General features: G+C 33.7%; 1 protein-coding gene and 1 pseudogene across 8 annotated transcripts in view; one reads left to right on the forward strand and one right to left on the reverse strand.

Moving 5' to 3' along the window:
- STXBP5L (syntaxin binding protein 5L) overlaps positions 1–26,948 on the forward strand; it is a 451,491-nt gene that overhangs the window by 376,243 nt on the left and 48,300 nt on the right. The window lies entirely within an intron of this gene.
- LOC309841089 (transcription factor BTF3 pseudogene) lies at positions 10,339–17,907 on the reverse strand (annotated as a pseudogene). Its single transcript has 3 exons — positions 17,893–17,907; positions 10,441–10,873; positions 10,339–10,385 (listed from the first exon to the last, which is right to left on the reverse strand). The product of its transcript is annotated as a transcription factor BTF3 pseudogene (transcript).

The raw sequence follows: 26,948 nt of genomic DNA on the forward strand, positions 1-26,948 counted from the left end.
GTCAAATAAATAAATAAAATCTTTTTAAAAAATAAATAAATAAATAAAAATTTAAAAAATAAAAATAATACTATATAGATATGTTGAAATGCCTTATTCTTTAAAGATTTATTTATTTATATGAAAAAGAGAGAGAGAGAACGAGCAGGGAGAGGGGCTCAGGGAGAGGGAGAAAATCCACAGACTCCCCCCTGAAAATGGAGCCTGTCAGAGGGCTCAATTCCAGGATCCTGAAATTGATAAAATATATAAATTATGATACAAATCCTTCCATTATTATTAGTTATTTAAAAAATTAGAGACTATTGTAAATACTGAACACACCCCAGCTCATTCAGGTTATCTGAACTGTGAATTTATATAATACATTTGCAACCTCTTATGAAGCCTATGACATATATTTAGTTTGCCATATTCTGATATAAATAACTTTCATTTATGCTAATTCTAAACCCAAATTACTAAAATTTGATTTCTTTGTTGTGCCTTAATCTTAATAGAATTATTTTTAATGTCTCTTTATAGCAACACTTGCCTGTTGCTATTATTTTTATTAGAATGATAATACTTAGGTTTCCTTTTTCAAGTAGTTTAGCATGGAATATAGTAGTCAGCAAACCACAGTCCACAGGTCAAATCCAGCTTGCCATCTATCTTGGTATGATTTGTGAAATAAGAATGGGTTTTTAATTTTTAAATGGGGGGAAAATCAAGAGATAATATGTTATGACCCATAAAAATATATTTAAGTTTATAATAAATTTAGGCTTTCTAAAATTTGTTATAAAATGTATCCCAATTATATTCCAGTGGAAACATTAAAGATAGTATCAAGAATGTCATTTGGGGTGCCTGGGTGGCTCAGTGGGTTAAGCCGCTGCCTTTGGCTCAGGTCATGATCTCTCAGGGTCCTGGGATTGAGTCCCGCATTGGGCTCTCTGCTCAGCAGGGAACCTGCTTCCTCCTCTCTCTCTCTCTCTGCCTGCCTATCTGCCTACTTGTGATCTCTCTCTGTCAAATAAATTAATAAAATCTTTAAAAAAAAAAAAGAATGTCATTTGGCAGATAAGATTAAACTATGAGATTAAGCTACAAATTGATGAAGGGATTTTTTTCAAAGTAATATTACATAGCAAAATTCAGAAATTTATGAGCCAGGTTTTCTGATTTTAAATTGAATATTCTTTCAAGTCTATCTTCTGCATCTTTATTTTAAAATAACTTTCCTATTTGTAAAGAAAGATCACTGATTAGAGGGTATAAATTAATTGATGATATCAATTAGAGTCTTAAAGTATTGACGAAAAACGTCTAACATGATTTCTCCTTGTGCATTTCCATGATAACATGCATTCCAGTTAAATATTTTGAGATACACAATGTGAAATTTTTATTAAGGAAAGTTTTTAAATAAATTATAGGTGTTTTCTTTGTCTATTCAAACATTGTCTGATATTTATAATATAATTAAATCCATTTCAAATATTTTTTATTTTCAAGATCTTATGTACTGAATTTAACTTTGTAATATTGAATACTGAAGTCATCTCATCTGCCATTGGCATGATAAAGTTTCTTTAACTATATCATATACATCTATAATAGAATTTTCTATTTCAAAAATATGTTGAGAGTTTTATCATCAGTTTTTACACTTATCAGTTATTTATGAAATGAGCTCATACATATGTTGCAATATTTCTTTACCTATTAGATTGATCTGAAATAGATTTTTGCTTCTTCCCAAATTAAAAAAATCACATCTCATACCACATGTGAAAAAAAAAATATGCAGAGATATACTTAATTATTTACTGTAAGAATAATTGCTTTTCTCATGTTTCTGTTTACATCTTAAATATTTACTACTGAATGATGACAAACTAACACCAGACAGTATTTCTGCTTCTATACATGTTCATTAAATATAATGCTCATCAGGATTTAATAATTATACTGTAAAACAACTATTCCCCCACACTCCTCTTTAATTTTATATAATTAACAACTGCCTTTTTCCTTTTTCTGTTGTTTCAGTTAAAGGATCAAGAAAGTTAAGTCTGCCAACAGATCTTAAGGCTGATCTTGGTACGGTACGCCAACAATCATAAGTTTTCTTATATTCATTTGGTTGAACATTTTTACCAACCAGTCCATGAATGAAAAATTTCCTAGATGGCAGTGTTTGATGGCTTTCCAAAAAGGCTTTCTTAAAAATCACCATACAGTTCTGTTGGCAGCATTCAACATTTCATTCGTAACAATCATTTTACAAAATTATGTTTGATAAATCATTATATACCAAGATATATAATGTTTCATTTCTTTTTAGCATGACAATGTTATTGAACATTGACTAATCATGCATATGGACCCTGTCCTTTGTGACTGTAATCGTGTAAATGAGCATCATTTTTTCCCAGAATTATTTTCCCTATTCTGCATATTAGTATTATGTAGAATTAGTGCTATTTAACAACAACAAAACAACAAAAGCATGATACATAAAAGAATGGAACCCTAGCTTTTTTTTTAATTTTAGAAAAGTTACATAAAATTTGATTCACTTTTAGTTTATTTATTGGGGGGTCACAGGCTTATTCATAATTTAAGCTCTGAAATAAATAATGCTTTATTAAATAGATCTTCATAAATTTTTCCTTTAGAACTTTTATCTGCTTTTTCCAGCATAAGTTTTTTTTTAATTTAATTACCTTTGTTTTCATCTCCTTTATTCTAACTTAAAGCCATAGCATTAAATCCTGCTAATGTCATGCTTAAAACAATAAAAATACAGTAATTAGTCTTTGCATTACTTTTCAGAGTTTATAAAGCTGCTTCACATAGACTATTTTACTTGATTTACTTATAGCAGCTCCTTAAAGTTGCTCTTGGTATTCCCAAACATTTTTTTTTCCCTTCAGAGCAGAAACAGGTTATGTTAATAAATGGTAAAGATTTGAAGCTAGGTCATAGAATATGTTACCCAAAGTTTATGCAGCATATTCACATATCTCACCTCATTGTATCTAAATTAAATAACTGTTAAACAACATATAATTTATTACATTTAATATCTAATTACATATAATCTTTTATGAATTTGATTAATTCATGTTTTATAAATGCAAAGCACTAACATATTAGGTAATATTATTATTAATTCAATATTAAATTGTTATACATTGGTATTTTACCATTATAATTGATAATGGATATCAAAGGAAGAATCAACATTATAGTTCTATTTATTGAAAGTTCTATTTTTGTGTCAGATACTATGCTAAATGTTTGGACATATTGCCCAAGACAAGGTAGTTGATATTGTTCCCACTTTACAAATGAAGAAAGAAAATTCCAACCCCCTTCTATATTTATTAGAAATAGCAAAGAAAGCTATTAGTTATAATTCTATTAGTTATAATTCTGATCTGGAGATCAGTTAGCATAGTTGTTATTAATAAACATTAACAATTTCTACAAATGTTAGTCTCTCAGTCTCCAGTTAGTTTCTCAAAGTCTCCCTCCCAACAGCTTCATTCCCACTATTTTCATGCATATTTTGAGCAAAAATAAATTATGAAAATTCAGATATACAGAAAATTGTCAAGTGCTTGTCACTTTACTAAAGGTTTTTTGCACTTAGAAGGATTAACAGTAAAATCTCATTAAATTTCTACTTCTAATTATGTTAATATACTTTCTTTTAAAAAAAATGAAATTCCCAGAAAAAAATCTTAAGGCTTCTAGACAAGGATAAATATCTATATAAATGTAAATTCTGACATATAAAATCTTGGTATAAAATATACCTAGGTTGCTTGTAACATGCTTCGGGAGATTATTTTCCAGTAGTATATAATTCATTAGTAAGGAGGAAGATGTTTAAGAAGTTATTGCCAAAGGCCAAATGAGGGCGTAAAGTAGAATAACAACAAAGAAAATGAAGAGAAAAGCAGTCCCCATGGGAGAATTTACAACTGATGGGATTACAGACTGTGGGTGAAACAGGGTTCCTAATGCATAGGAAATAGGAGGAGTCAAGACCGAGTACAAAATGTTAAGAATAGTTCTCATGGAGAATGTCTGGTTTGAGAGGAAAGGAAAATGAGTTTGAGTTTCTACAGGGACATCCACATTAATTATTCAATGAGAAATTAGAAATTATTGATAACTTTCATTTATATCAAAGTATTAGTAACTGGGTACATGAACTATTCACTGAAGACAAAGGGAAAAATGACAAGGTGTTGGAGAGTTCTAGATACTAATGCAACTTCTTTGTTATAACAATCCTTAAATAAAGAGCAGTATAACAATAACAGTAAAATAATAGTAGCAGCAGCAAAAACCTCATACCTAATGCAGTTAGAACTCTTAAGTAGTTAGCATTTTATGAGGTAATTGCAGATTCATGGGAGATTGTTTTATACCTAACATTTTTACATTTAGTAGAAAACTATCTTGTTTCTCATTTTTTTTAAAGATTTTATTTATTTATTTGACAGATGGAGATCACAAGTAGGCAGAGTGGCAGACAGAGAGAGAGGAAGCACACTCCCTACTGAGCAAAGAGCCAGATGCAGGGCTTGATTCCAGGACCCTGGGATCATGACCTGAGCTGAAGGCAGAGGCTTTAACCCACTGAGCCACACAGGCACCCCTTGTTTCTCATTTTTAACAAAAAATAGACTTTTCTCTTTCCTAACAATATTTTGAATTAAAAACCTAAAAATCAATCTTATAGAATTCAAGACTTGAGTGTACATAATCCAAGGGCTGGCAAATAACATTAAAAATATATTGTTATAGATGCACGATAGAATACTATAAATGAAACACTTTAGAGTATATTTATATTTATATTTGCACTATAAATACTATAAATGAAACCCATAAGCCCTTAAAAAGTATCTATTACAAGATGAATTCTAGCCAATGAAAAGATGCATGGGGAGGCCATGGTCAAAGAACTGTAATGATTATTTAACTTATTTAAGTGTAGAACTAAAGTCAAGCAACAGTGGCAAATATGATCACAAACTAGAATAAACTTAAAATCTGTAATAATATAGAAATCATAATGAAATTTTAAAATTGAGAGATGGAATGTAGAGAGGAGGTTAGAGTTGCCAAAAAGAGAATTCTATAGCTAAATTTGGTGGTTAATTGGTGGTCAAGTGAGAACAAAGACAAGCAGAAGAAGAACTGCACTAATTTCATTTTTCATAAGGGGAAATAAATTATTATTCATAGATAACAATTTAAGAAGAAAAATACACAAAGTCACCACTAGAAAAAAGGTAAAATACTCCAAAACTTCACCAAAGGAGAATACATATGAAAAAAATCAGGAAGATACAACCCACTATAAAGTGGGAGAGTACAACAGAACCTGTTCATGTTGATTGACCAGAGTCTTCAGGTTCTCCACTTTAAAACTCTCAAGACTGCCCTGATTCTAGCTTTCTACGTTTTGAAAACACCAAGAATATTTTCACCACAACTACTTTTTACTAGAGCCAATCACTTGTCCTGCTTAGTATACTGAGATCTACCTTAGCCACAATAACCAGAGTTCACATTTATAAGAATGGGAGCCAGTGGGTGAAACCGCATGAACTCCGGGAACACAATGAACACATCGCAGGTATTTGTTGGTCTTTCAAGAATGTCCACATTGTCCTATGCTGGAGTCAGAAAGATGGTGTCGGGAAGCTAACCCTGCTCTTCAGAATTACTTATGTAACCATTTTTCTGAAGTCATCCCCTCTAGAGAACAAATTTGCTGTGGATGGTGAAGCACAATTCATTTCTGTTTATTACTTGAGTATGAAAATGGCAAGTGGATAAGCAAACACATTAAAATGTCCTTGGTTTGGAATGGCATCCCAACAATGTTTTCCTAGCAGTAGGATTATGTGACTTCAAATGCAGAGTGCTCCTGTATACATTGAAGAAGTGGATGAAGATGAACCAGTATACTGTAGCGCAGCAAGATGCATTTTGGTTAGCTGATATCTGTTCACTGGTACTGGGAACTCAGTCTTAGCTTCACCTTCTCTGCCTGTGGGAGCTCTGTGACCTAGGTCAACCATGACAGCAATGTGCCTATTGCTGATGCCTCAAACGGTGTTCAGGTTTCATCTGAAAACAGTTGCTGCCACTCCTGAATGCTGAATGAATTATTTGTCTCAGACAATACAGCGTTGTGTAGCTGCCAGCCATGATTGCTACCCAGTGTTCTTTAACTAAGATGACCATGGCTCTAGTCTCCAAACTGGACATTCCAAAACACAGCTTCTAGCACAGCAGGTTAGCTATGGAATACTTCCAGAACATAGACAAGAGAGTCACAACTGAGTACTACATCACAGCATCAGAGATACTGCACCAGAAGAGATAGCATTACTCAAGTGGAAAAGCAAGATTGCTGAAAACTCTGCCCCACGGGAATTAATGGAGCCATGACAATTTGGGATTTCAAAATCTTAGAATCTTCAAGCCCTCCAAGCCCTTCAAATAATTTGAAGCTGAGTGAATCTCTTTGACCTAGTATGACAAACAGTACCTGACTTCAGGTCTGTCATTTGCATGATGGTGAGGAAAACCAACCACAAGGAAAGAATGAAAACATGTATCATGCAAATATCATTTCTATGTTGTATTTAAATATCAATGGTAAATGTTTAATTTTTTTTTTTTTTTTTTTTTTGCTGCTTTATCCCATTCTTTACCAAAGCTGCTTTTAAGCAGTTCATTATGGAAAATTGTTTCATTGACTTAAGAGGGGAGATAAGGTGGTATGTAAATTGTCACATAGAAAATTAAGTAAAATAATCAATATGTTCTTTAAAATAGGACTAGGATGAACTGTCTCTCATGTCAATAGATGTAGTATATTAATGTGCTTTTATTTTAAGAAAAAGATTTTTCAGCATTTATCACATAATAAAATCCAATAAGAGAAAATCTAAAGCAAGGTGACTCAAAGTTTAGTACTAGGATATATTAGACAACTACTGGCAAAAATAAGACAGGAGTTATTATATTAATATCTACGTTGAGTTCAAGACAAAATACATTAAATTAGAGTGCTTATATTTACAGTGATGAAATGTACATCCACAATGGTGTTCTATGCAACAAATGAATCATTGAACACTACATCAAAAACTAATGATGTACTATATGCTGGCTAATTGAACATAATAATAAGAATGACTAACTACAAAACTCCTACAGTAGAGAGTAAAGAAGGGAAGGTAGAGAAAAAATTCTGGCATGCTACAAAAAATTTACCATAACAATTCATTCCAGTTGAATGAATTTTATTAAAAGAATAACAAAGACCTTCTATTCTCTTAAACCATACACAAAGATAAACTCAAAATGGTGAAAGACCTCAATGTGAGACAGGAATCCATCAAAATCTTAGAGGGGAACATAGGCATTGGCCACATGCCACTAATGATGTACTATACAGTGACTTTTTAGAATGCTTAAAACATGATTAAAAAAATAACTAATTTAAAAAAAAATAACTAATTTTTAAAAAGATTAATAAACCATGAATCTAAAGCAAGCCCAAATTAAAAACCAATTAAGAATCTTGGATAACATTGGGGACACCCAGGTGGCTCAGTCAGTTGAGCATCAAATGTTTGATTTTGGCTCAGGTCATGATCTCAGGATCCTGGGATTGAGCCCCACATAGGAATCTCTGTTTAGCAGGGAGTCTGCTTGAGATTTTTTCTCTCCCTCTTCTTCTGCCCCTCTCTTCCATGCTCTCTTTATAATAAATCAATCTTAAAAGAAAAAAAAAAGAATCTTGAATAACAGTGAACAAACAGAGACCATCAACAAAGAAATAGAAATTATAAAAAGGAACAAAGTAGGGGCACCTGGGTGACTCAGTGGATTAAAGCCTCTGCCTTCAGCTCAGGTCATGATCCCAGGGTCCTTGGGATCAAGCCCTGCATCTGGCTCTCTGCTCAGCAGGGAGCCTTTTTCCTCCTCTCTCTCTACCTGCCTCTCTGCCAGCTTGTGATCTCTGTCTGTCAAAAAAAATAAATAATTAATTAATTTTTGGGGGAGTAAAGGAAAAAAGTAGAAATTCTGGAGCTAAAATTACAATAGCTAAAATGAAAAACTCACCAGAAAGGTTCAACACCAGATTGAGTAGCAGAGGAACCTGGCCAGCCTGAATTACAATTGAAATTATTGACATTGAAGAACAAAAGTAAAACAAAGGAAAATGAATAGAGATTAAGGGATTTGTAAAACATTATCAAGAATACCAACATTTTATGGGAATACTTGAGAAGAGAAGAAGAGAAGAGAAAAGGGAGAAGAAACAATATTTGAAGAAATAATAGCTGGAAACCTCTCTAACTTGAGGAAAGACATAAGCCACACATCCAAGAAATATTTCAAACTCCAAATGTAATAAACTCAAAGAGATACTCACTCAGATCCATTATAATCAAACATTACAAAAAGAGGAACTTAAAAGAAGCAAGAGAGAAGTGACTCATCATGAATAAGAAATCCTCAATAATTTTGCTAGCCAGATCCACATAAGAAGCCAAAGAGGTCAGAAGGCAGTGGGGTAACATATTTAAAGTGATGGAGAAAAAGTATCAACAAAGAATTCCTATATCTGGTAAAATGTTCTTTCAAAAATTAAAGTGAAATTAAGACATTGCCAGACAGACAAAAGCAAAGAGAGTTCATGACTAATAGAACTTCCCTACAAGAAATACTAAAGGGAGCTCTACAGACTGAAATGAAAAGGCATTTGACAGTAACCTGAAGACATATAAAGAAATAAAGAACATTGGTAAAAGTAACTACATAGTTATATTAAAAGCCAATATTATTATATTTTGGGGTTTCAACTCTTATTTCCTACATGATTTAAGAGTCAAAGATATAAATCTTTAATGGACCTATAATAAATAAAGATATGAAGACAACAATATAAGGGAAGGTGATGGACATTTAAAGCAACAGAGTTTTGTATGCTATTGAAACTAAATTGGGGCGCCTGGCTGGCTCAGTGGGTTAAGCCGCTGCCTTCAGCTCAGGTCATGATCTCAGGGTCCTGGGATCGAGTCCCACATCGGGCTCTCTGCTCGGCAGGGAGCCTGCTTCCTCCTCTCTCTCTGCCTGCCTCTCTTCCTGCCTCTCTGCCTACTTGTGATCTCTCTCTGTCAAATAAATAAATAAATCTTTAAAAAAAAAAAAAAAGAAACTAAATTGGTAGAATTCAAAAGGCATTGTTGTGAATTTGTAATCACCAGCATAACCATTAATAACTAAAAAACCAAAAGGAAATATGAAGGGAATAAAAAGATGCACTGGGGAAAATTAAATATAAAAGAAGGCAGTATTGGAGCAATTCATGAACAAAGGTATATTTCTGGAAAACAAATAAAAAAAGTGGCAGAAATTCTTCCTTATCAGTAATTACTTCAAATGGATTAAACTCACTAATTAAAAGACAGACTGGCAGAATAGATTTAAAAGTATGTAATCTAACTATATATTATCTACAAGAGAGTCATTTTAGATCAAAAAATATAAATAGGTTGAAATTAAAAGGATGGAAAAAGACTCCATGCAAGTAATGACCAAAAGAGAGTTCGTATGGCAATACGAAGACCAAAATAGACCTTAAGTTAAAAACTGTTACAAGAAACAAAGAAGGATAAAAGAGTTAATTTAGTGAGAAGATATAACAATTACAGACAAATGTGCACAAACAGCAGAACCCAGAATATATGAAGCAACATTTAAAAAAATTGAAGGGAGAATTAAACTAATTAGAAACTAATTACTAATTAGAGAATTAGTAATAATAGTTGAAGAATTCAATAGTCTTCTTTCAGTGGTGCATAGAAAATCTAGCCAAGAGATTAAACATGAAATAGAGAATGTGAATAATGCTATAAGCCAACTAGTTTTAACAGGCAGAGTACTCCACATAACAATAGAATTGCATACTCTTCTTAAGTACACATGGAACATTCTTGAGGCTAAAACATATTTTAGGCCACAAAAGAAACCTCATTAATGTTTTTTTCCTAGGCAAAAAACTTTATTAACCTTGTTTAAACATTATTCCTAGGCTTCTTCAGACTAATTAGCTGCAAAGAATGAATTGTGTATAAGCAAAAAGTGAAAAGAGCTGCTGTATCCATGGGGCTTGGTCTTAAAAATATGAGAGACCTAGATTTCATCAGATCCATGGACAAAATTTTAAAAAGCAGTCATAATATAAAATAATAGCTCCCAGTAACTTCAAGTTTTATCTTCTTCAGAATTTGACTCAATTCAGTTTGCTTCATTCTTGGAAGCTTCATTAAAATTCTCTACAAGATCTGGAACTTCATTATCATCATCCTCTCAGGTAGCAAGTGGTATTTTTCCATCCACAGAATTGTTTGGGCAGAGCTTCAGCCAGTCTTCTTAAACTAGTCAGATTGTCCACATCAAGTTGATTTAAGATATTGGGTAGCACTTCATCAGCTGCTTTGTGTCAGCATGCCCTAAAATGGTGAAAGTTTTCAGCACCAGCAATGCCTGAACTTTGGAGTTGTTAAAGTGATCACTGTTCCTTGGTTTGTGGACATATTTACTTCTTCAATAGCAGAGATATTGTTTACCGCTAACTTCTTTAAGGAGAACTGAAGTTTTTTTACCATCTGCTGTAGCTGTTCTATGAACACTTTCTTGTTTTGGGAAGTAATTCCTTTCCCACCAATGCGCTCTTGTACTTGCAGTTTGGTGAGTTTCTCCTGGTTCATGATAGTTTCTTTCATCTGAGGTTCTGTCCTGGGGTTCTGCCATGAGGTGGAGGAAGAGAGAGCTTTGGCTCCAAGCCTCAATAAACTTAAAAAGATTAAAATCAGGGGCGCCTGGGTGGCTCAGTGGGTTAGGCCTCTGCCTTCAGCTCGGGTCGTGATCTCAGAGTCCTGGGATCAGGCCACAAGTCAGGCTCTCTGCTCGGCAGGGAGCCTGCTTCCTCCTCTCTCTCTGCCTGTCTCTCTGGCTACTTAAAAAAAAAAAAAAAAAAATTTAAAATCATACAAAGTTTTTTCTCTAACCACCAGGGGATGAAACTGGAAATCAGTAAAAACTGAAATTCACAAAATTTGGAAATTAAACTGCACACTTGTAAACAGCCAAAAGGTCAAAAAGGAAATCACAAGTGAAATGTGAAATACTTTGAGACACATGAAATAAAAGCAAAATTTATGGGTTATACCAAAAACATTGCTCAGAAGGATATTTATAACTAAATGCCTATGTTGAGTTAAGATCCCAAATTAAGAACCCAACTCTATACTTAAACAAACTAGAAAAGACTTACTTAAACCCAAAGCTAGCAGAAGTAAGGAAATAATAAAGATTAAGGATAAACAAAACAGAAAACAGGAAAACAATAATCAACAAAACCAAAAGTTGGTTCTTTGAAAAGATCAACAAATCAACAAGACTTTACCTAGACTAATCAAAAAGGAGAGAAGATACAAATAATTAAAATCAAAATGAAAGTAGGGACATTTATACCAAACTTACAGAAAAGAGGATAATACTTTGAACAACTGTATACTAACATTAGTTAACCTAAATGAAATGGGCAAATTCCTATAAACATATGAATTTTCAAAAACTGACTCAAGAAGAAAATCTCAACATAACTAAAATAAGTAATGATATTGAGTCAGTACTCAAGAATTTCTAACAAAGGAAGACCAAAGATGAGATGGCTGGTGAATTCTACCCAATATTTAAATAATTGATGCCAATCCTTCTCAATTTCTACCAAAAAATAGAAGAGGGGGAACATTTCCTCACTCCTTCTATGATATCAACATCACCCTAATTTCAAAGCTAGACAATACTACAATGAATAAGAGACCAATATCCCCTATGAATATGCATGTAGAAATTCAATACCATATTAGCCAACAGCATATTCAAAGGATTTTGTACCATGACCAAGTGGGATTTATTCCAGAAATGTAAGGGTGGTTCAACAGAAGAAAATAAAAGATATAAAAACAACATTAATAGAACAAAAGAAAAAAAAAGATACAGATATACCTCAAGTGATACTGAAAAGGCATTTAATAAAATTGACCACTCCTTCATTAAAAAAAATACTCAGAAAACTAAGAATGGAAGGGAACTTCCTTAAACTGACCGAGGGTATTCCCAAAAAACCCACAGACAAGATCCTACTCAATGATGAAAGCTAAAAACTTTCCTCCTTAAAATTCAGCACAAGATAAGGATGCCTGTTTTTAGCACTGTACTGGAAGTTCTACTCAGAGAAATTAAGCAAAAAATAAAAGGCATTCAAAATGAAAAAGAAATGAAATTATCCCTTCTAACAGATGGCATAATCCTGTATGTATAAAATCCCAAAGAAACCACAAAAGAACTAGAATAAATGAAGTTAACAAACTTGCAGGGTATAACATAAATAGGCAAAATCAGTTGTGTTTCTATATACCAGCAAGGAAAATTTTTTAAAAGAATCTATTTAAAAATTCTTAGAAGTCTCTAAAAGAATAAAATACCTAGAAATAAATTTAACCAAGGAGATATTGGATTTGTACACTGAAAACTATAAAACATTTTTAAAGCAAGTAAAGAGGCCCCGATAAAAGATATCACCTGTTCATGGACTGAAAGGCTTAATATTGTTTGAATATTAGTATCACCCAAAACAATCTAATAGATTCAACCCAGACCCTACCAGAATACCAAAAGCCTTTTTTGCAAAATGGAAAAGATTATCCTAAAATTTGTGTGGAAATGCTGAAGCAAGAATAACCAAAATAGTATTGAAAAAGAAGAAAGTAGGAAGAATCACACTTCCCAGTACCATTATCTGTAGTAATCAAAATGGCATTACCAGTATAGGAATACATATATAGGGATAAACATATATATCAATGGAGTAAAATTAAGATTCCAAAAATAAAACCATACATCTGTGACCAGCTGATTTTCAACAAGTTGCTAGGACAATTCTATGGTGTAAAAAATAGTCTCTTCAACAAATGGTACTAAGACAACTAGAAACTGACATGTGAAAAATGAAGGTAGGCCATTACCTCCCATTACATAGAAAAAATGGATCAGTGACTTTAAGAACTAAACTATAAAACTTTTAGAAGAGAGCATAAGGGAAAGTCTTAATGACCTTGGCTTTGGCAGTGGTTTCTTAGCACACAAAAATATAAGCAAAAAGAGAAAAAAAAAGGTAGATTGGCCTTCATCAAAATTTAAAACTTTAGTACTTCAAAGATTGTTATTAAGAAAGTGAAAAGACAGACTGTAGAGAATTTTCTGCAAATCATCTAAGGGTCTATTACCCAGAATATACAGAGAACTCCTAAAGTTCCACAATAAAATTTAAAAATGGGCAAAGATTTAAACACTTCTCTAAAAAAAGATATAAAGATGAACAATAAGCACATAAAAAGATGCTCAACATCCCTAATCATTAGGGAAATGCAAATCAAAACCACAATGAAATACCACTTCACACACAATAGTGATAGTTACCATAAATAATAATAATAATGGAAAATAAAAAGTGTTAAGGATATGGAGATAGTGGAACCCTTGTTCACTGCTGGTAGGAATGTGGAATGGTACAGCAGCTATAGAAAACACTATAGCTGTTCCTCAAAAAATAAAAATTATTAGATTTATTGCATGATCTAGCTAATCCATTTCTAGGTATATATTTCCAAAAATTGAAAACAGAGTCTCAAAGGGATGTTTGTATACACATATTCATAACAGCAGTATTGACAAGAGTTAAAATGGATCAGCAATATGTGGAATATATACATACAGTGGAATGCATTCAATTTTTAAGAGGAAGGAAATTCTGACATATGCTACAAGATTCATGAACTTTGAGGCTATTATGCTCAGTAAAATAAGTCAGCAATAAAAAGACACAAAAATACATGATTTCAATTATATGAGGCACCCAGGGTAGTCAAATGCAAAGAGAAAGTAAAATGGTGGTTGCCAGGGCCTGGGAGAGGAGTAAATTAGGAGTTACAGTTCAATTAATAATGAATTTCATTTTTACAAGATGAATTCTGGAGATGGCTGGTGATGATGGTTGCAAAACAATATGAATATGGGTATGATTATAAATTTTATGTTACATGTATTCTACCATAATTTAAAAATATTTTATTAAAGTTTTAAAAAGTACTGATCCATGCTACAAATGGATGAAGCTCAGAAACATATAAAGTGAAAGAAACCATACATAAAAGAGCACAAATTACATGATTCCATTTATATGAAATACCCAGAATAGTTAAGTCCCTAGAAACAGAAAACAGACTGATGCTTGCCAGTGGCTGAAGAAGAGAATGGGCAATAACTGCTTAATGAGTCAGTGCTATTCTTTGTGGTGATAAAAATGTGAATTATATAGTGGTGGTGGTTATACAACATTATGAATGTACTAAATGCCTCTAACTTATATGTTTTTAAATGGTTGATTCTATATGAATTTCACTTCAATCAAAAATGTAGGAAAAAATTTCAAAGAACTAGTGAAGCAAAGTCTAGAATTTAGATAAGAGTAATGTACCAAGGTGAGAAATTTATATATCATCTTTGCAACTTTCCTCTAAATCTAAAATTTTTCCAAAATAAAACATTTATTTTTAAAAATGGGCAAACTACTTGGATAGACTCTTTACCAAAGAGGATATATAGATGCCAAGTAAGCACATGGGAAGATATTCCAACATCATTAGCCATTAGAGGAATACACATTAAAACAACAATGGACTACAACTAAATAAGTACTGATTAGATTAACTATAATAAGACACTGGCAAAACTACCTCATGGTGAAGATATCACTGATCAGCAGAAACTCTCTTACTCTGCTGGTAAAATCCAAAATGATACAACCACTGTAAAAAACAGATAGGACTAGGTTTAATATACTTTTTAATACACTTTATTTTTTAAAGTAATTTTAGGTTTCAGCAAAACTGAGTGGAAAGTAGAGTTTCCATATACCTTTGTCTACACTCATAGCCTCCCCACTATTAACAGACTCCATGAGAGTGGTACACTTGTTACCATTGAAAAACTTACATTAATACATCATTATCACCCAGAATTCATATTTACAGTAGAGCTCATGTGGCATTATATATAGGTCAAAACACCAAGCATATCCATCATTATGGTGTAATACACTATAATACAGAATACTACCACTCTAAAAATCTGTCAGCCTATTTATCATTCCCTCCTCCTTAAACCCTGACAACCAACCACTGATTTTTTTGCTGTCTTCTTAGTTGGCCTTTTCCAGATTGTCATACAGTTGAAACCATACAATATGTAGCCTTTTCAGATAGACTTAATTTAGTGATATGTATTTTAGTTTCCTCTGTATGTTTTTTGTAGCTTCATTGCTCATTTCTTTTTAGAATATTTCATTTTCTGGATATATCACAATTTATCCGTTCACCTACTGAAGGACATCTTGGTTGCGTCCAGATTTTGGCAATTGATGAATGAAGCTGCTATAAACATTCATGTGCAGGTTTTTATATGGGCATAAGTTTTAGCTTTGGTGGATAAATACCAAGAAGCATGATAGGAATATGTTTATTTTAGGAAACTGACAAACTGTCTTCCAATGTGACAATGTATAATTTTTGCATCCCCTAACAATTAGAGTTCCTATTGTTCCATATTCATTCTAGCATTCGGTGTTGATGGTGTCTGAGATTTTATCACTAAATTAAGTTTCATTAATCACTAAATTAATTTCATTGCTTTAATTTGTAATTTTAAATATTCTCATATGCTTTTTGCCATCTGTCCATCTTCTTTGGTATAGTGTCTGTTCAGATCTTTTGCCCGTTTTTTAGTTGGGTTGTTTTAGTTGGGTTATTTTCTTATTGCTGAGCTTTAAGTGTTGTGTATTTTGGATAACAGTCCTTTATCATATGTATCTTGAGGCATCTGGGTGGTGTAGTCACTTAAGTGTCCAATTCTTGGTTTTGGTTCAGGTCATGATCTCAGGATCATGAGCTCGAGCTCTGCATTGGGCTCTGCACTCTGCAAGGAATCTGCCCGAGACTATCCCTCTAAAATAAATAAATCTTAAAAAAACAAACTTTATGGTTTGTCTCCCTCTCCTACCCACTTAAGCCTCCATGTTGCATCACCACCTCCTCATATCAAGTGACTCTTAATCTCACAAAACAAACTGAGGGTTGCTGGGGGGAGGGGGTTTGGGAGAAGAGGGTGGGATTGTGGACATTGGGGAGGGTATGTGCTTTGGTGAGTGCTGTGAAGTGTGTAAACCTGGTGATTCACAGACCTGTACCCCTGGGGATAAAAATATATGTTTATAAAAAATAAAAATTAAAAAAAAAAAAAAAAAACAACTTTATCAGGTGTATCTTTTGCAATTGTTTTCTCCCAGTCTGTATCATCTTCTCATTCTCTTGATAGTATCTTTCACAGAGAAGGCCCAACTTATCAATTTTTTCTTTCATAGATCATGTTTATGATGTTTTATCTAAAAAGTCATCACCAAATCCAAGGTCTTCTAGATTTTATATTTTCTTCTAGTCATTTTCTAGTTTTGTGTTTACATTTAGGTCTATGATCCATTTTGAGTTAAATTTTTTTTGAAGGATGTAGTGTCTGTACCTAGATTCATATTTTTGCATGTGAGTTTCCATTCCTTCTAGCACAATTTGTCAAGACTGTTTTTGCTCCATTGTATTTCCTTTGCTCCTTAGTCAAAGATCAGTTGGCTACTATATGTGGATCTATTTCTGGACTTTCAGCTCTGTGCCCCTTCAATCTGTTTGTCTTGTTTTGTCACCAATACAGTCCTCCTTACTTTAGCTTTATGGTAAGTCTTGTAGTTAGGTAGCACAAGTCCTTTGACAGTGGTCTCCTCTGTAAATATTATGTTATTATTCCTTGTCTTTTGCCTCTCTATGTAAGTATACAATCAGTTTGTCAATATCCACAAAATAACCTGCTGGGGTTTTTACTATGTTGAATCTATAGATGAAGTTGGGAGGAACTGACACGTTGACAATATTGAGTTCTCTCACCTGTGAACACAGAATATCTTTTTATTTGTTCTTCAGTTTCTTCAGTAAAGAAATTTTTTGTAGTTCTATAGTTCTCTCCATAGAGATCTCATAAATGCTTTGTTAGATTTATGCCTAAGTACTTTATTTTTGAGGGTGCCAATGTAAATGTTACCAATTTTAATTTCAAATTCTATAGCTAGTATATAGAAAACTTTTTTGTTGTTTTATCTTTTTTTATTATGTTACATTAGTTACCATACAGTGCATCATTAGTTTTTGATGTAGTGTTCCTTTTTGTCCCATGTGAATGCTCACCAAAGGGTAACCTCCCCAGAGGAAAATTTTAATAATCAAGTTGGTTAGAATGACCCATTCTGTGGATACCAGTTAGCCTCTTTCCCAATCAGTTCTCTTAGCACTTAATAGGCTCATGAACAAAGTAACCATGGCGACAGAAATGGAGGTTATGCATGGACTGAGCAACATGGACTTTCACTTACCAAGACTGACCTGGCTATAACCACTACTGAGTTCCCAATATTATAGCAGCAGAAACCAACACTTTTTCCAATTTGGCACCATTCCCTGGGTCATCAGCCAGTTACCTAGTGGAAGCTTGGTTACATTGGATCATTTTCATCAAGGAAGGGAAAGATGTTGTTCTTAGTGGAATAGATATTATTCTGGATATGGATCTACCTTCCCTGCATGAAATGTTTCTGCTAAAACTACCATCCATTGACTTACAGCATACCTTATCTACCACCATGGTAATGCACACAGCATCAAGAAATTAATTTCATAACAAATGGAGTGTGGCAGTGAGAAAGTGGTTATGGGGTTCATTGGTCTTACCATGTTCTCCACTATCCTGGAGCAACTGCATAGATACATATGTAAATTAATTTTTAATGAATGTTAGCCTTTACTTTTCATTATACCTTTCATTATACCTTTATTTTTAATCTATATATGCATTTATACTTAAACTGGTTTTCTTGTAGACAACATAATACTTGGAGCTTGTTTTTTGAGCTACTCTGATAATCTCTTAGTTTATTTAGAACATGAACATTTAAAGTGATAATATAATTGGATTAGTGTCTACCATGGTCCTTACTGTTTTCTATTCATTACCCTTATTATTATTTTCTTTTTACTTTTTTTCTGATTTTTTACTTTAAACTGGGCATTTTATATATGATTCTTTTCCACTTCTTAGTATATCTGTATTATTTCTCTTTTTTTAATTTTTTAGTGGTTACTGTAGAGTTTGCAGTATACATTTACAACTGATCTAAGTCCTGTTTAAAGTAACATTGTACTGCTTAATGGGAAGTACAAGTACCTTATAGTAACAAAGCATTCCTAATTTCTCCCTGTTTCTTGAATAACTACTGTCATTCATTTCACTTATCCATAAACTACACTGCTATCCTATATACTTTTTGGCAACTTAGTGTGGTTTCTAAGAAGCATTATTGTGCCTTGGAACAAAGTTCAAGCATAGCTGAAGAATAAAAACCAAATGGCACCTAATAACATAAGATTCACAATGTCTAGCTTTCAGGCAATGATAGCATATCAACAGGAAAATACAGTCCATGATGAAGACAAACTATCAATCAACAGAAACTAATCCAGAAGTGATACATAGGATAAATTCAGTAGACAAGGACATTAAGTCAACTATCATAAATATACACCATATATTAAAGGAGCTAGAAGAAAGCATAAGCATGTTAAGAAGACACATGGAAGATACCAAAAAGATTCAGATTGAACTTCTGGAAATGAAAAATATAATGTATGAGATTATATGCAATATACACTAGATGGGACAAACAGGGGAACTGACAATGAAAAAAGAATTACTGAACTCAAATTTGCACTCTAAAATGATACAAAGGAATAAAAAGACCCAAGTAAGTGAATGGAGAATTAGTGATCTATTGTTAAACTTCAAGTTACCTAATACACATACAATAGGAGTCTCAGAAGAGAAAAGAAAGGATGGGACAGGAAAATGTTTGAATAAATCATACCAAAAATCTTCCTAATTTGATGAACACTGTAAGTCCATAGATCCAAGGAGTTTAATGAACTTCAAGCATAAGAAACATGATGAACACTATACCAAAGTACATAATAGTTGAAATTCATTTAAAAAAAGCCAGAGAGGGTGGAAAAAAATTATTAACAAATACAGTAAAAGAACAAGAATAACATCAGACTTACAAGCTAGAAGACAGTGAAAGAACATTCTTTAAGTACTGGTAAAAAGTCAATCTAGAATTCTCTTCTAAAGAAAATATCATTAAAAATGAAGGTGAAATAAATACTTTTACAAACATACAAAAACTGAAAAGATCCAGGACTAAAAATTCAGCTCTACAAGAAACATTGCAAGAAGTCCTTCTGAAAGAAGGAAAAATAATATAGAGGAAAAATGAGATGTAAACAGAGGAATGAAGAGCCCTGGAAATGGTAAATATGTGGGTCAGTAAAACAGATTAGTTTTTAAATTTCTTTAAAAAATCACTGATGACTAGAAACATCCCAAATAATCCATCAATGAGTGAATGTTAAATTATGCCTTATCCATACAGTGGAAAGCTCTTCAGCAATAAAGAGAAATGAGCTCTTGATAAATACAATAACATGGCAGAATCTCATACTAAGCATGGTGAATGAAAGAAGTCAGACAAAAACAAATATAAGCTGCATGGCTGCTCCTGTATAAAATTCCAGGGAATGCAAACTAATCTGGAGTAGTGAAGTACATCAGTCGTTGTTGAGGATATAGAGCCAAGGGAGAGAGGCAGGATGGCAGCATTAAAAATAAGATTTAGGCAACTGGGAGAGGTGATGGATATATTCATTATTTTTACTATGACAACTGAAACAGTTTCTTTTAATTTTAAACATGTATAGTCTGTTGTATGTCAATTGTGTCTCAACCTGTGCTGAAGAATATAATTGTCAAATAACGATCTGTCATCTAAAAATGAGGGAGAAGAATGATGTTCTCAGATTTCTAAAACTAAGAGTTCACAATTTTGTTATTTAACTTACATTTAAGTACTAGCAGAGCAGGAGCTATGATGCAGGAATAGTAAGAGAATACTAAGCTTGCCTGATCCCCCAACTCAACTAGATAAATATAAAATCATTCTGAATACCCAAGAAATCTATCTCAGAACTGACAGAACAAACTGCACAACTATACAGAGAGAAGCCACACTGTGGGAAGTAGGAAGTGCATAGATGTGATTTGGGGGAGAAACAGATCATGAATGTCACAGAAGGAAGATAGAGCCCTGGTCATAGAGAGAAGCAAGACAAAGAGAAGAGCATACAGATATCAAAACACCTCCTCATAGCCACTGACTAGGAAAATGAGAGCAGATGATTTTCAAACGTTTTTACACCCAACGGGCTCCAAAGACTGGAGTTAGAAAGGTCCACAGCATGGCAGGCGTGGAGATGAGCGAAGAACTGCAGTGCTTTTGTGGAGAAAGGCAGATAGCCCAGGAGCAGACAACAAAAACAGAGGATCCCATGGAATGCACCGGAAGAGACGTGTTCCACTTCCCGGATGCATCTGAGAGGTGGTATTTCCTCTGACAAAGGAGCCAGCAGGTGCCTTCTCTCCTCTGCCCCTCAGCATAAACTGATTTCAGTAAGCAGCACAGTGCCAACAGTGACAGCATAAACCACTTACACCAATCCTGCAATCCCACCCCTTGCTAGTAATGCTTTCTTTTAGGCAACTGAGCCTGATGACCAGCACAGCTGGTCCCTACCTCAGAAGACCAAACACCCGCTCCCCCCAACACACATACACACCAGGTCTACTGGCCATAGGGTTCTGCAAAACTTCAGCACTTGTAGAAATAGCATCAGGATTCTTTCAACCCAGCAGACCAGAGTACACCTAGCTAAAACTCACCACACTCTGGGTAAGGTCAAAACACTCCCCTCTGCAGGCAAGGAGAAACTCTGCAGAGGACTGACCTAGGGAAAGAACAGCCAAAGCCCAGCAGCATAGTCCACATAGCACACACCAGAGACATTTCCTGAAGCACCAGGCCCTGGATATTGTATGATCTCTTCTTCACAACGCCTTTACTCTCAGAAGCAGGAAACATAGCAGGCTTTCTTAACACAGAGAAGATGACAGAGACCTAGACAAAGTGACTAGAGGGAGGAATTCATACCAAAAGAAAGAACAAGAAAAGGTCACAGGCAGGGATCTAATGAGACAAATATAAGTAATAAACCTGATCCAGAATTTAAAGCAACAATCATAAGGGTAATAGCTGGGCTTGAGAAAATCATGGAAGACATCAGAAAGTCCCTTACTGCAGAGACAAAAGAGCTCAACCAACCAACCAACCAACCAATCAGGCCGAAATGAAAAATGCAATATCTGAGATTCAAAACCAACTGGATGTAAGGACCACAAGGATGGAAGAAGCAAAGTAACAAACAAGTTATAAAGAAGTTAGAATTACAGGAATTACAAAAGAGAAAAAGAAAAATCTTGGATCATGAAAGAAGACTTAGGGAACTCAGTGACTCCATCAAATATAATAATACTCATATGAGTTCCAGAAGAAGGAGAGAGAGAAAAAGGTACAGAAGTTTATTTGAGAATATTATGACTGAAAACTTCTGTGATCTGGGAAAAAAAAAAAAAAAACAGACATCTAAATCCAAGAGGCACAGAGAATGCCCATCAAAATCAACAAAAGCAGGCCAACACCAAGACATATCCTAGTTAAATTTCCAAAATACAAAGAAAAAGTCATAAGAACAGCAAGACAAAATAGCCAAAGCAATCTCAAAAAAGATAAAGCTGGATACCTCACAATCCAGACTTCAAACTATATAACAAAGCTGTGGTCATCAATACAATATATGGTCATCAATACAGTATGTGGTCATCAATACAGTGGATGGAACCATATATCAGTGGAACCAAACAGAAAACCCAGAAATGGACCCACAACTATGTGATCAACTAATCTTTGATAAAACAGGATAGAATATCCAATGGAAAAAAAAGACCATCTCTTCAACAAATGTTGGGAAAATTGGACAACAACATGCAGAAGAATGCAACTGGACGACTTTCTTACACCATATAACAAATTCAAATGGATGTAAGACCTAAATGTGATACAGGAAACCATCAAAACTATGGAGGAGAACACAGGGAATAACCTCTGGAACATCAACAATAGAAACTTCATACTAGGTATATATTTGGAGGCAAGGGAAACAAAGGCAAAAATGAACTATTGGGACTTCACAAGATGAAAAAAAAAAAAAACTTCTGCACAGCAAAAGAAACAAAACTAAAGACTAACCTTCAGAATGGGAGAACATATTTGTAAATGACATCTGGTAAAAGATTAGTATCCAAAATCTATAAAGAAGTTCTCAAACTCAGCACCCTAAAAACAATCTGTTAATGATTGGGCAGAAGACATGAATAGGAATTTTTCCAAAGAAGACATATGGGAGGCCAACAGACACAAGAAAAGACACGCAACATAATTCATCATCAGGAAACTACAAATCAAAACTGCAATGAAATATCATGTCAGACTTGTCAAAATGACTAAAGTTAACAACACAAGAAACAATGGATGTTGGCGAGGATGTGGAGAAAGGGGAACCCTCTTACACTGTAGGAATGCAAACTAGTGCAGCAACTCTGGAAAACAGTATGGAGGTTCCTCAAAATGTTAAAAATAGACCTACCCTATGAACAAGCAATTCCACTACTAGGCATTTATCCAAAATACACCATAATACTGATTTGAAGAAGGACAAGCATCTCAATACTTATGGCAGCCTTGTCGACAATAGCCAAATTATGGAAAGAGCCAAAATGCTCATATACTAATGAATGGATACTGTGGAATTTAAGAAATAAATCAGATGAACATAAGAGAAAAAAATAAGAGAGGCAAACCAGCAAACAGATACTTAAATATACAGAACAAATTGAGGGTTACTAGAGGGGAGGTGGGCAAGGACTGGGTCAAATGGATGAAGGTGCTATGGAGGGAACTCCTTACGATGAGCACTGAGTATTGAATGAAAGTGATGAACCACTATATTCTACACTTAAAACTAATGTTACAATGTATGTTAACAGGAATTTAAATAAAGACTTGAAAAACCAGAACCAAAAAGATAAATCTGTTTCTTAATGTATGCGTTTATCACTAAAAACTTCCCTTTTACAATTGCTTTGGCTGCATCCCATAAATTTTGATATGCTGTATTTCCATTTTCATTTGTCTCAAGATATTTTTATATATTTTTCTTCTTTGACCCATTGGTTGTTCAATATAATGTTTAATCCCCACATATTTGTAATTTTCTAGTTTTCCCCTAATTCATTTCTATTTTCATACCATTGTTGTCAGGACAGAGGTTGAATATAATTTCAGACTTCTTACATATTTTCAGGCCTGTTTTGTGGCCTACCATATGATCTCTCCTGGAGAATGTTCTGTGTGCACTTGAAGAATTTGTCTTCTGTTGCTTTTAGATGGAATATTCTGTATGTCTGTTATGTCTATCTGGTGTAACATGTTGTCTAACATGTTAAAGTGGTACAGTGCTTCCTTATTGATTTTCTGTCTGGATAGTCTATTCATTGATGCAAGTCGGGAATTTAATTATTTGTATTGCTATTTCTCCCTTTAGATCTGTTAATCGATATATATATATATCTTTCTATATCTATATCTATATCTATATCTATATATATATATATATATATATATATGTCTCACATATAATGAGTGTTCCAATGTTGGGTCCATAAATATTTAAACATGTTATATCTTCTTGTTGGATTGACCCTTTTATCATTATACAAGGACTTTTTATCATTATACAAGGACATTTTCTGTCTCTTGTGAATATTTTTTTATATTTTTATATTTTTTAAATTTCTTTTCAGTGTACCAGAATTTATTATTTATGCACCACACCCAGTGCTCCATGCAATGCGTGCCCTCCATAGTACCCACCACCAGGCTCACCCAACTTCCCAACTCCCACCCCTTCAAAACACTCAGATTGTTTTACAGAGTCCATAGTCTCTCGTGCTTCATCTCCCCCTTCAATTTCCCCCAACTCCCTTCTCTCCATCTCCCCATGTCCTCGTGTTATTTGGTATGCCCCACAAGTAAGTGAAACCATATGATAATTGACTCTCTCTGTTTGACTTATTTCACTCAGGATAATGTCTTCCAGTCCCATCCATATTGATACAAAAGTTGGGTATTCATCCTTTCTGATGGAGGCATAATACTCCATAGTGTATATGGACCACATCTTACTTATCAATTCATCCATTGAAGGGCATCTTGGTTCTTGCCACAGTTTGGCAACCGTGGCCATTGCTGCTATGAACATTGGGGTACAGATGGCCCTTCTTTTCACTACATCTGTATCTTTGGGGTAAATACCCAGTAGTGCAATTGCAGGGTCATAGGGAAGTTCTATTTTTAATTTCTTAAGAAATATCCACACTGTTCTCCAAAGTGGCTGCACCAACTTGCATTCCCTCTAACAGTGTAAGAGGGTTCTCCTTTCTCCACATCCTCTCCAACACACGTTGTTTACTGTCTTGTTAATTTTGGCCATTCTAACTGGTGTAAGGTGGCATCTCAATATGGTTTTGATTTGAATCTCCCTGATGGCTACTGATGATGAACATTTTTTCATGTGTCTGATAGCCATTTGTATGTCTTCATTGAAGAAGTGTCTGTTCATATCTTCTGCCCATTTTTTGACATGATTATCTATTTCATGTGTATTGAGATTGAGAAGTTCTTTATAGATCCTGGATATCAACCATTGTCTGTACTGTCATTTGCAAATATCTTCTCCCATTCCATGGGTTGTCTCTTTGTTTTGTTAACTGCTTTGCTGTGCAGAAGCTTTTGATCTTGATGAAGTCCCAAAAATTCATTTTTGCTTTTGTTTCCTTTGCCTTTGGAGACATATCTTGAAAGAAGTTGCTGTGGCTGATATTGAAGAGGTTACTGCCTATGTTCTCCTCTATGATTCTTATGGATTCCTGCCTCATGTTGAGGTCTTTTATCCATTTTGAGTTTATCTTTGTGTATGGTGTAAGAGAATGGTCAAGTTCCATTCTTCTACATATAGCTGAATTTTTTTTACTCAAAATTTATTTTATAGCCTATAATAGAGATATTATAGTGTCATAATAAACAAAGTTTATTTATAATATATATTTATATTATAACACAGAGCTACCCTAGCTCTCTATTATGAGTACATAGAATATCTTTTCCTACACTTTCACTTTAAGCTTAAAATTAAAGTGAGTCTCTTGTAGGCAGTATATGGTTGTATCTCCTTTTTAAAAAAAAATCCACTCAGCCACTCTGGCTTTAGTCCATTTACATTTAAAGTAACCTTGATAGGTAAGGACTTACTAAGGACTTATTGCCTTATTGTCTTTGGTGATTGAAGAACTGTTTTGTTTTTTTGTTCTTTCCCCCCCCCCCTTTTGCAGTTTGATGCTTTTCTTGTGGTATACTTAGATTTCTTTTTTATGTATTCACTATAGGTTTTTGCTTTGCAGTTACCATGATGATTATAAAAAATGTTATTTAAGTGATTTAAAACTTATCTTCTTTTTGAACATAAAATATTAGTTTTAGGTGTAGAAACATTTTTAATGGTCTATTTAATTTGATAACTTTAGTTCAAATGCATTCTAAAGGCCTATATTTTTATTCTTCTTCCCATTATTGTATTTGATATCACAATTTACCTTATCTCACATATCTATTAACAAATTATTGTAGTTATTTTTACAACTTTTATCTTTTAGCCTTCAGACTGAAGTTATAAGTGATTTACCCACCTCCATTGCATTTGATTATTATAAATATTACTATATATTTACCTTTACCAGTGACATTTATACTTTTATATGTTTTACTAGTTAGGACTGTTTAGTTTCAAGTCCCTTTAACAATTTTTGTAGGGCCAATCTAGTGGTGATGAACTTCTCCAGCTTCTGCTTGTCTGGAAAATTCTTTTAATTCTGCTTTGATTCTGAAGGACAATTTTCCTGGGTAGAATATTGTTGGTTAGCAAGAATATTTTCTCAGAGTACTTTGAATATAGCATGACAGTCCATTCTGGTCTGCAAATTTTCTGCTGATACTCTGGCAATTGTCTGATGGGGATTCATTTGTATGTAACAAGTTGTTTTTCTGTTGTCTTTAAGATCCTTCCTTGCTTTTGACAATTTTGTGACTTGGTATTGGTCTCTTTGGGTTTAGCTTATTTCAAAGTTTCTGGTCTTCCTGGATCTGGATGTTTGTTTCTTTCCCCAGGTTAGAGAATGTTTCAGACATTTTTTCTTCAAATAAATTTTCCTTTCTCTCACACGTCTCCTTTTCAAATCCTTTTAATATGGAGATTATTCCACTCGAAGTTGTCCAATTAGTACCCTGAGTAATCTTCATTTTTTTCTTGCTTCTCTGATTGGATGAAATCTGCTTTGCCTTTAAATTCACTGAACCTTCCTTCTACTCAGTCTGTTGTTGAACCACTTTATTAAATTTCTCTGTGTATTTATTGTGTTCTTCAGGTCTGTGATTTGTTAGCATATTGTTAGGTATTTGGTCTCTTTGTTTATTTTTTTTTAATTTTTTATTTTTTATAAACATATATTTTTATCCCCAGGGGTACAGGTCTGTGAATCACCAGATTTACACACTTCACAGCACTCACCAA

This window comes from Mustela nivalis (genome assembly GCF_964662115.1).
Source record: "Mustela nivalis genome assembly, chromosome: 1".
Taxonomy (NCBI): Eukaryota; Metazoa; Chordata; class Mammalia; order Carnivora; family Mustelidae; genus Mustela; species Mustela nivalis.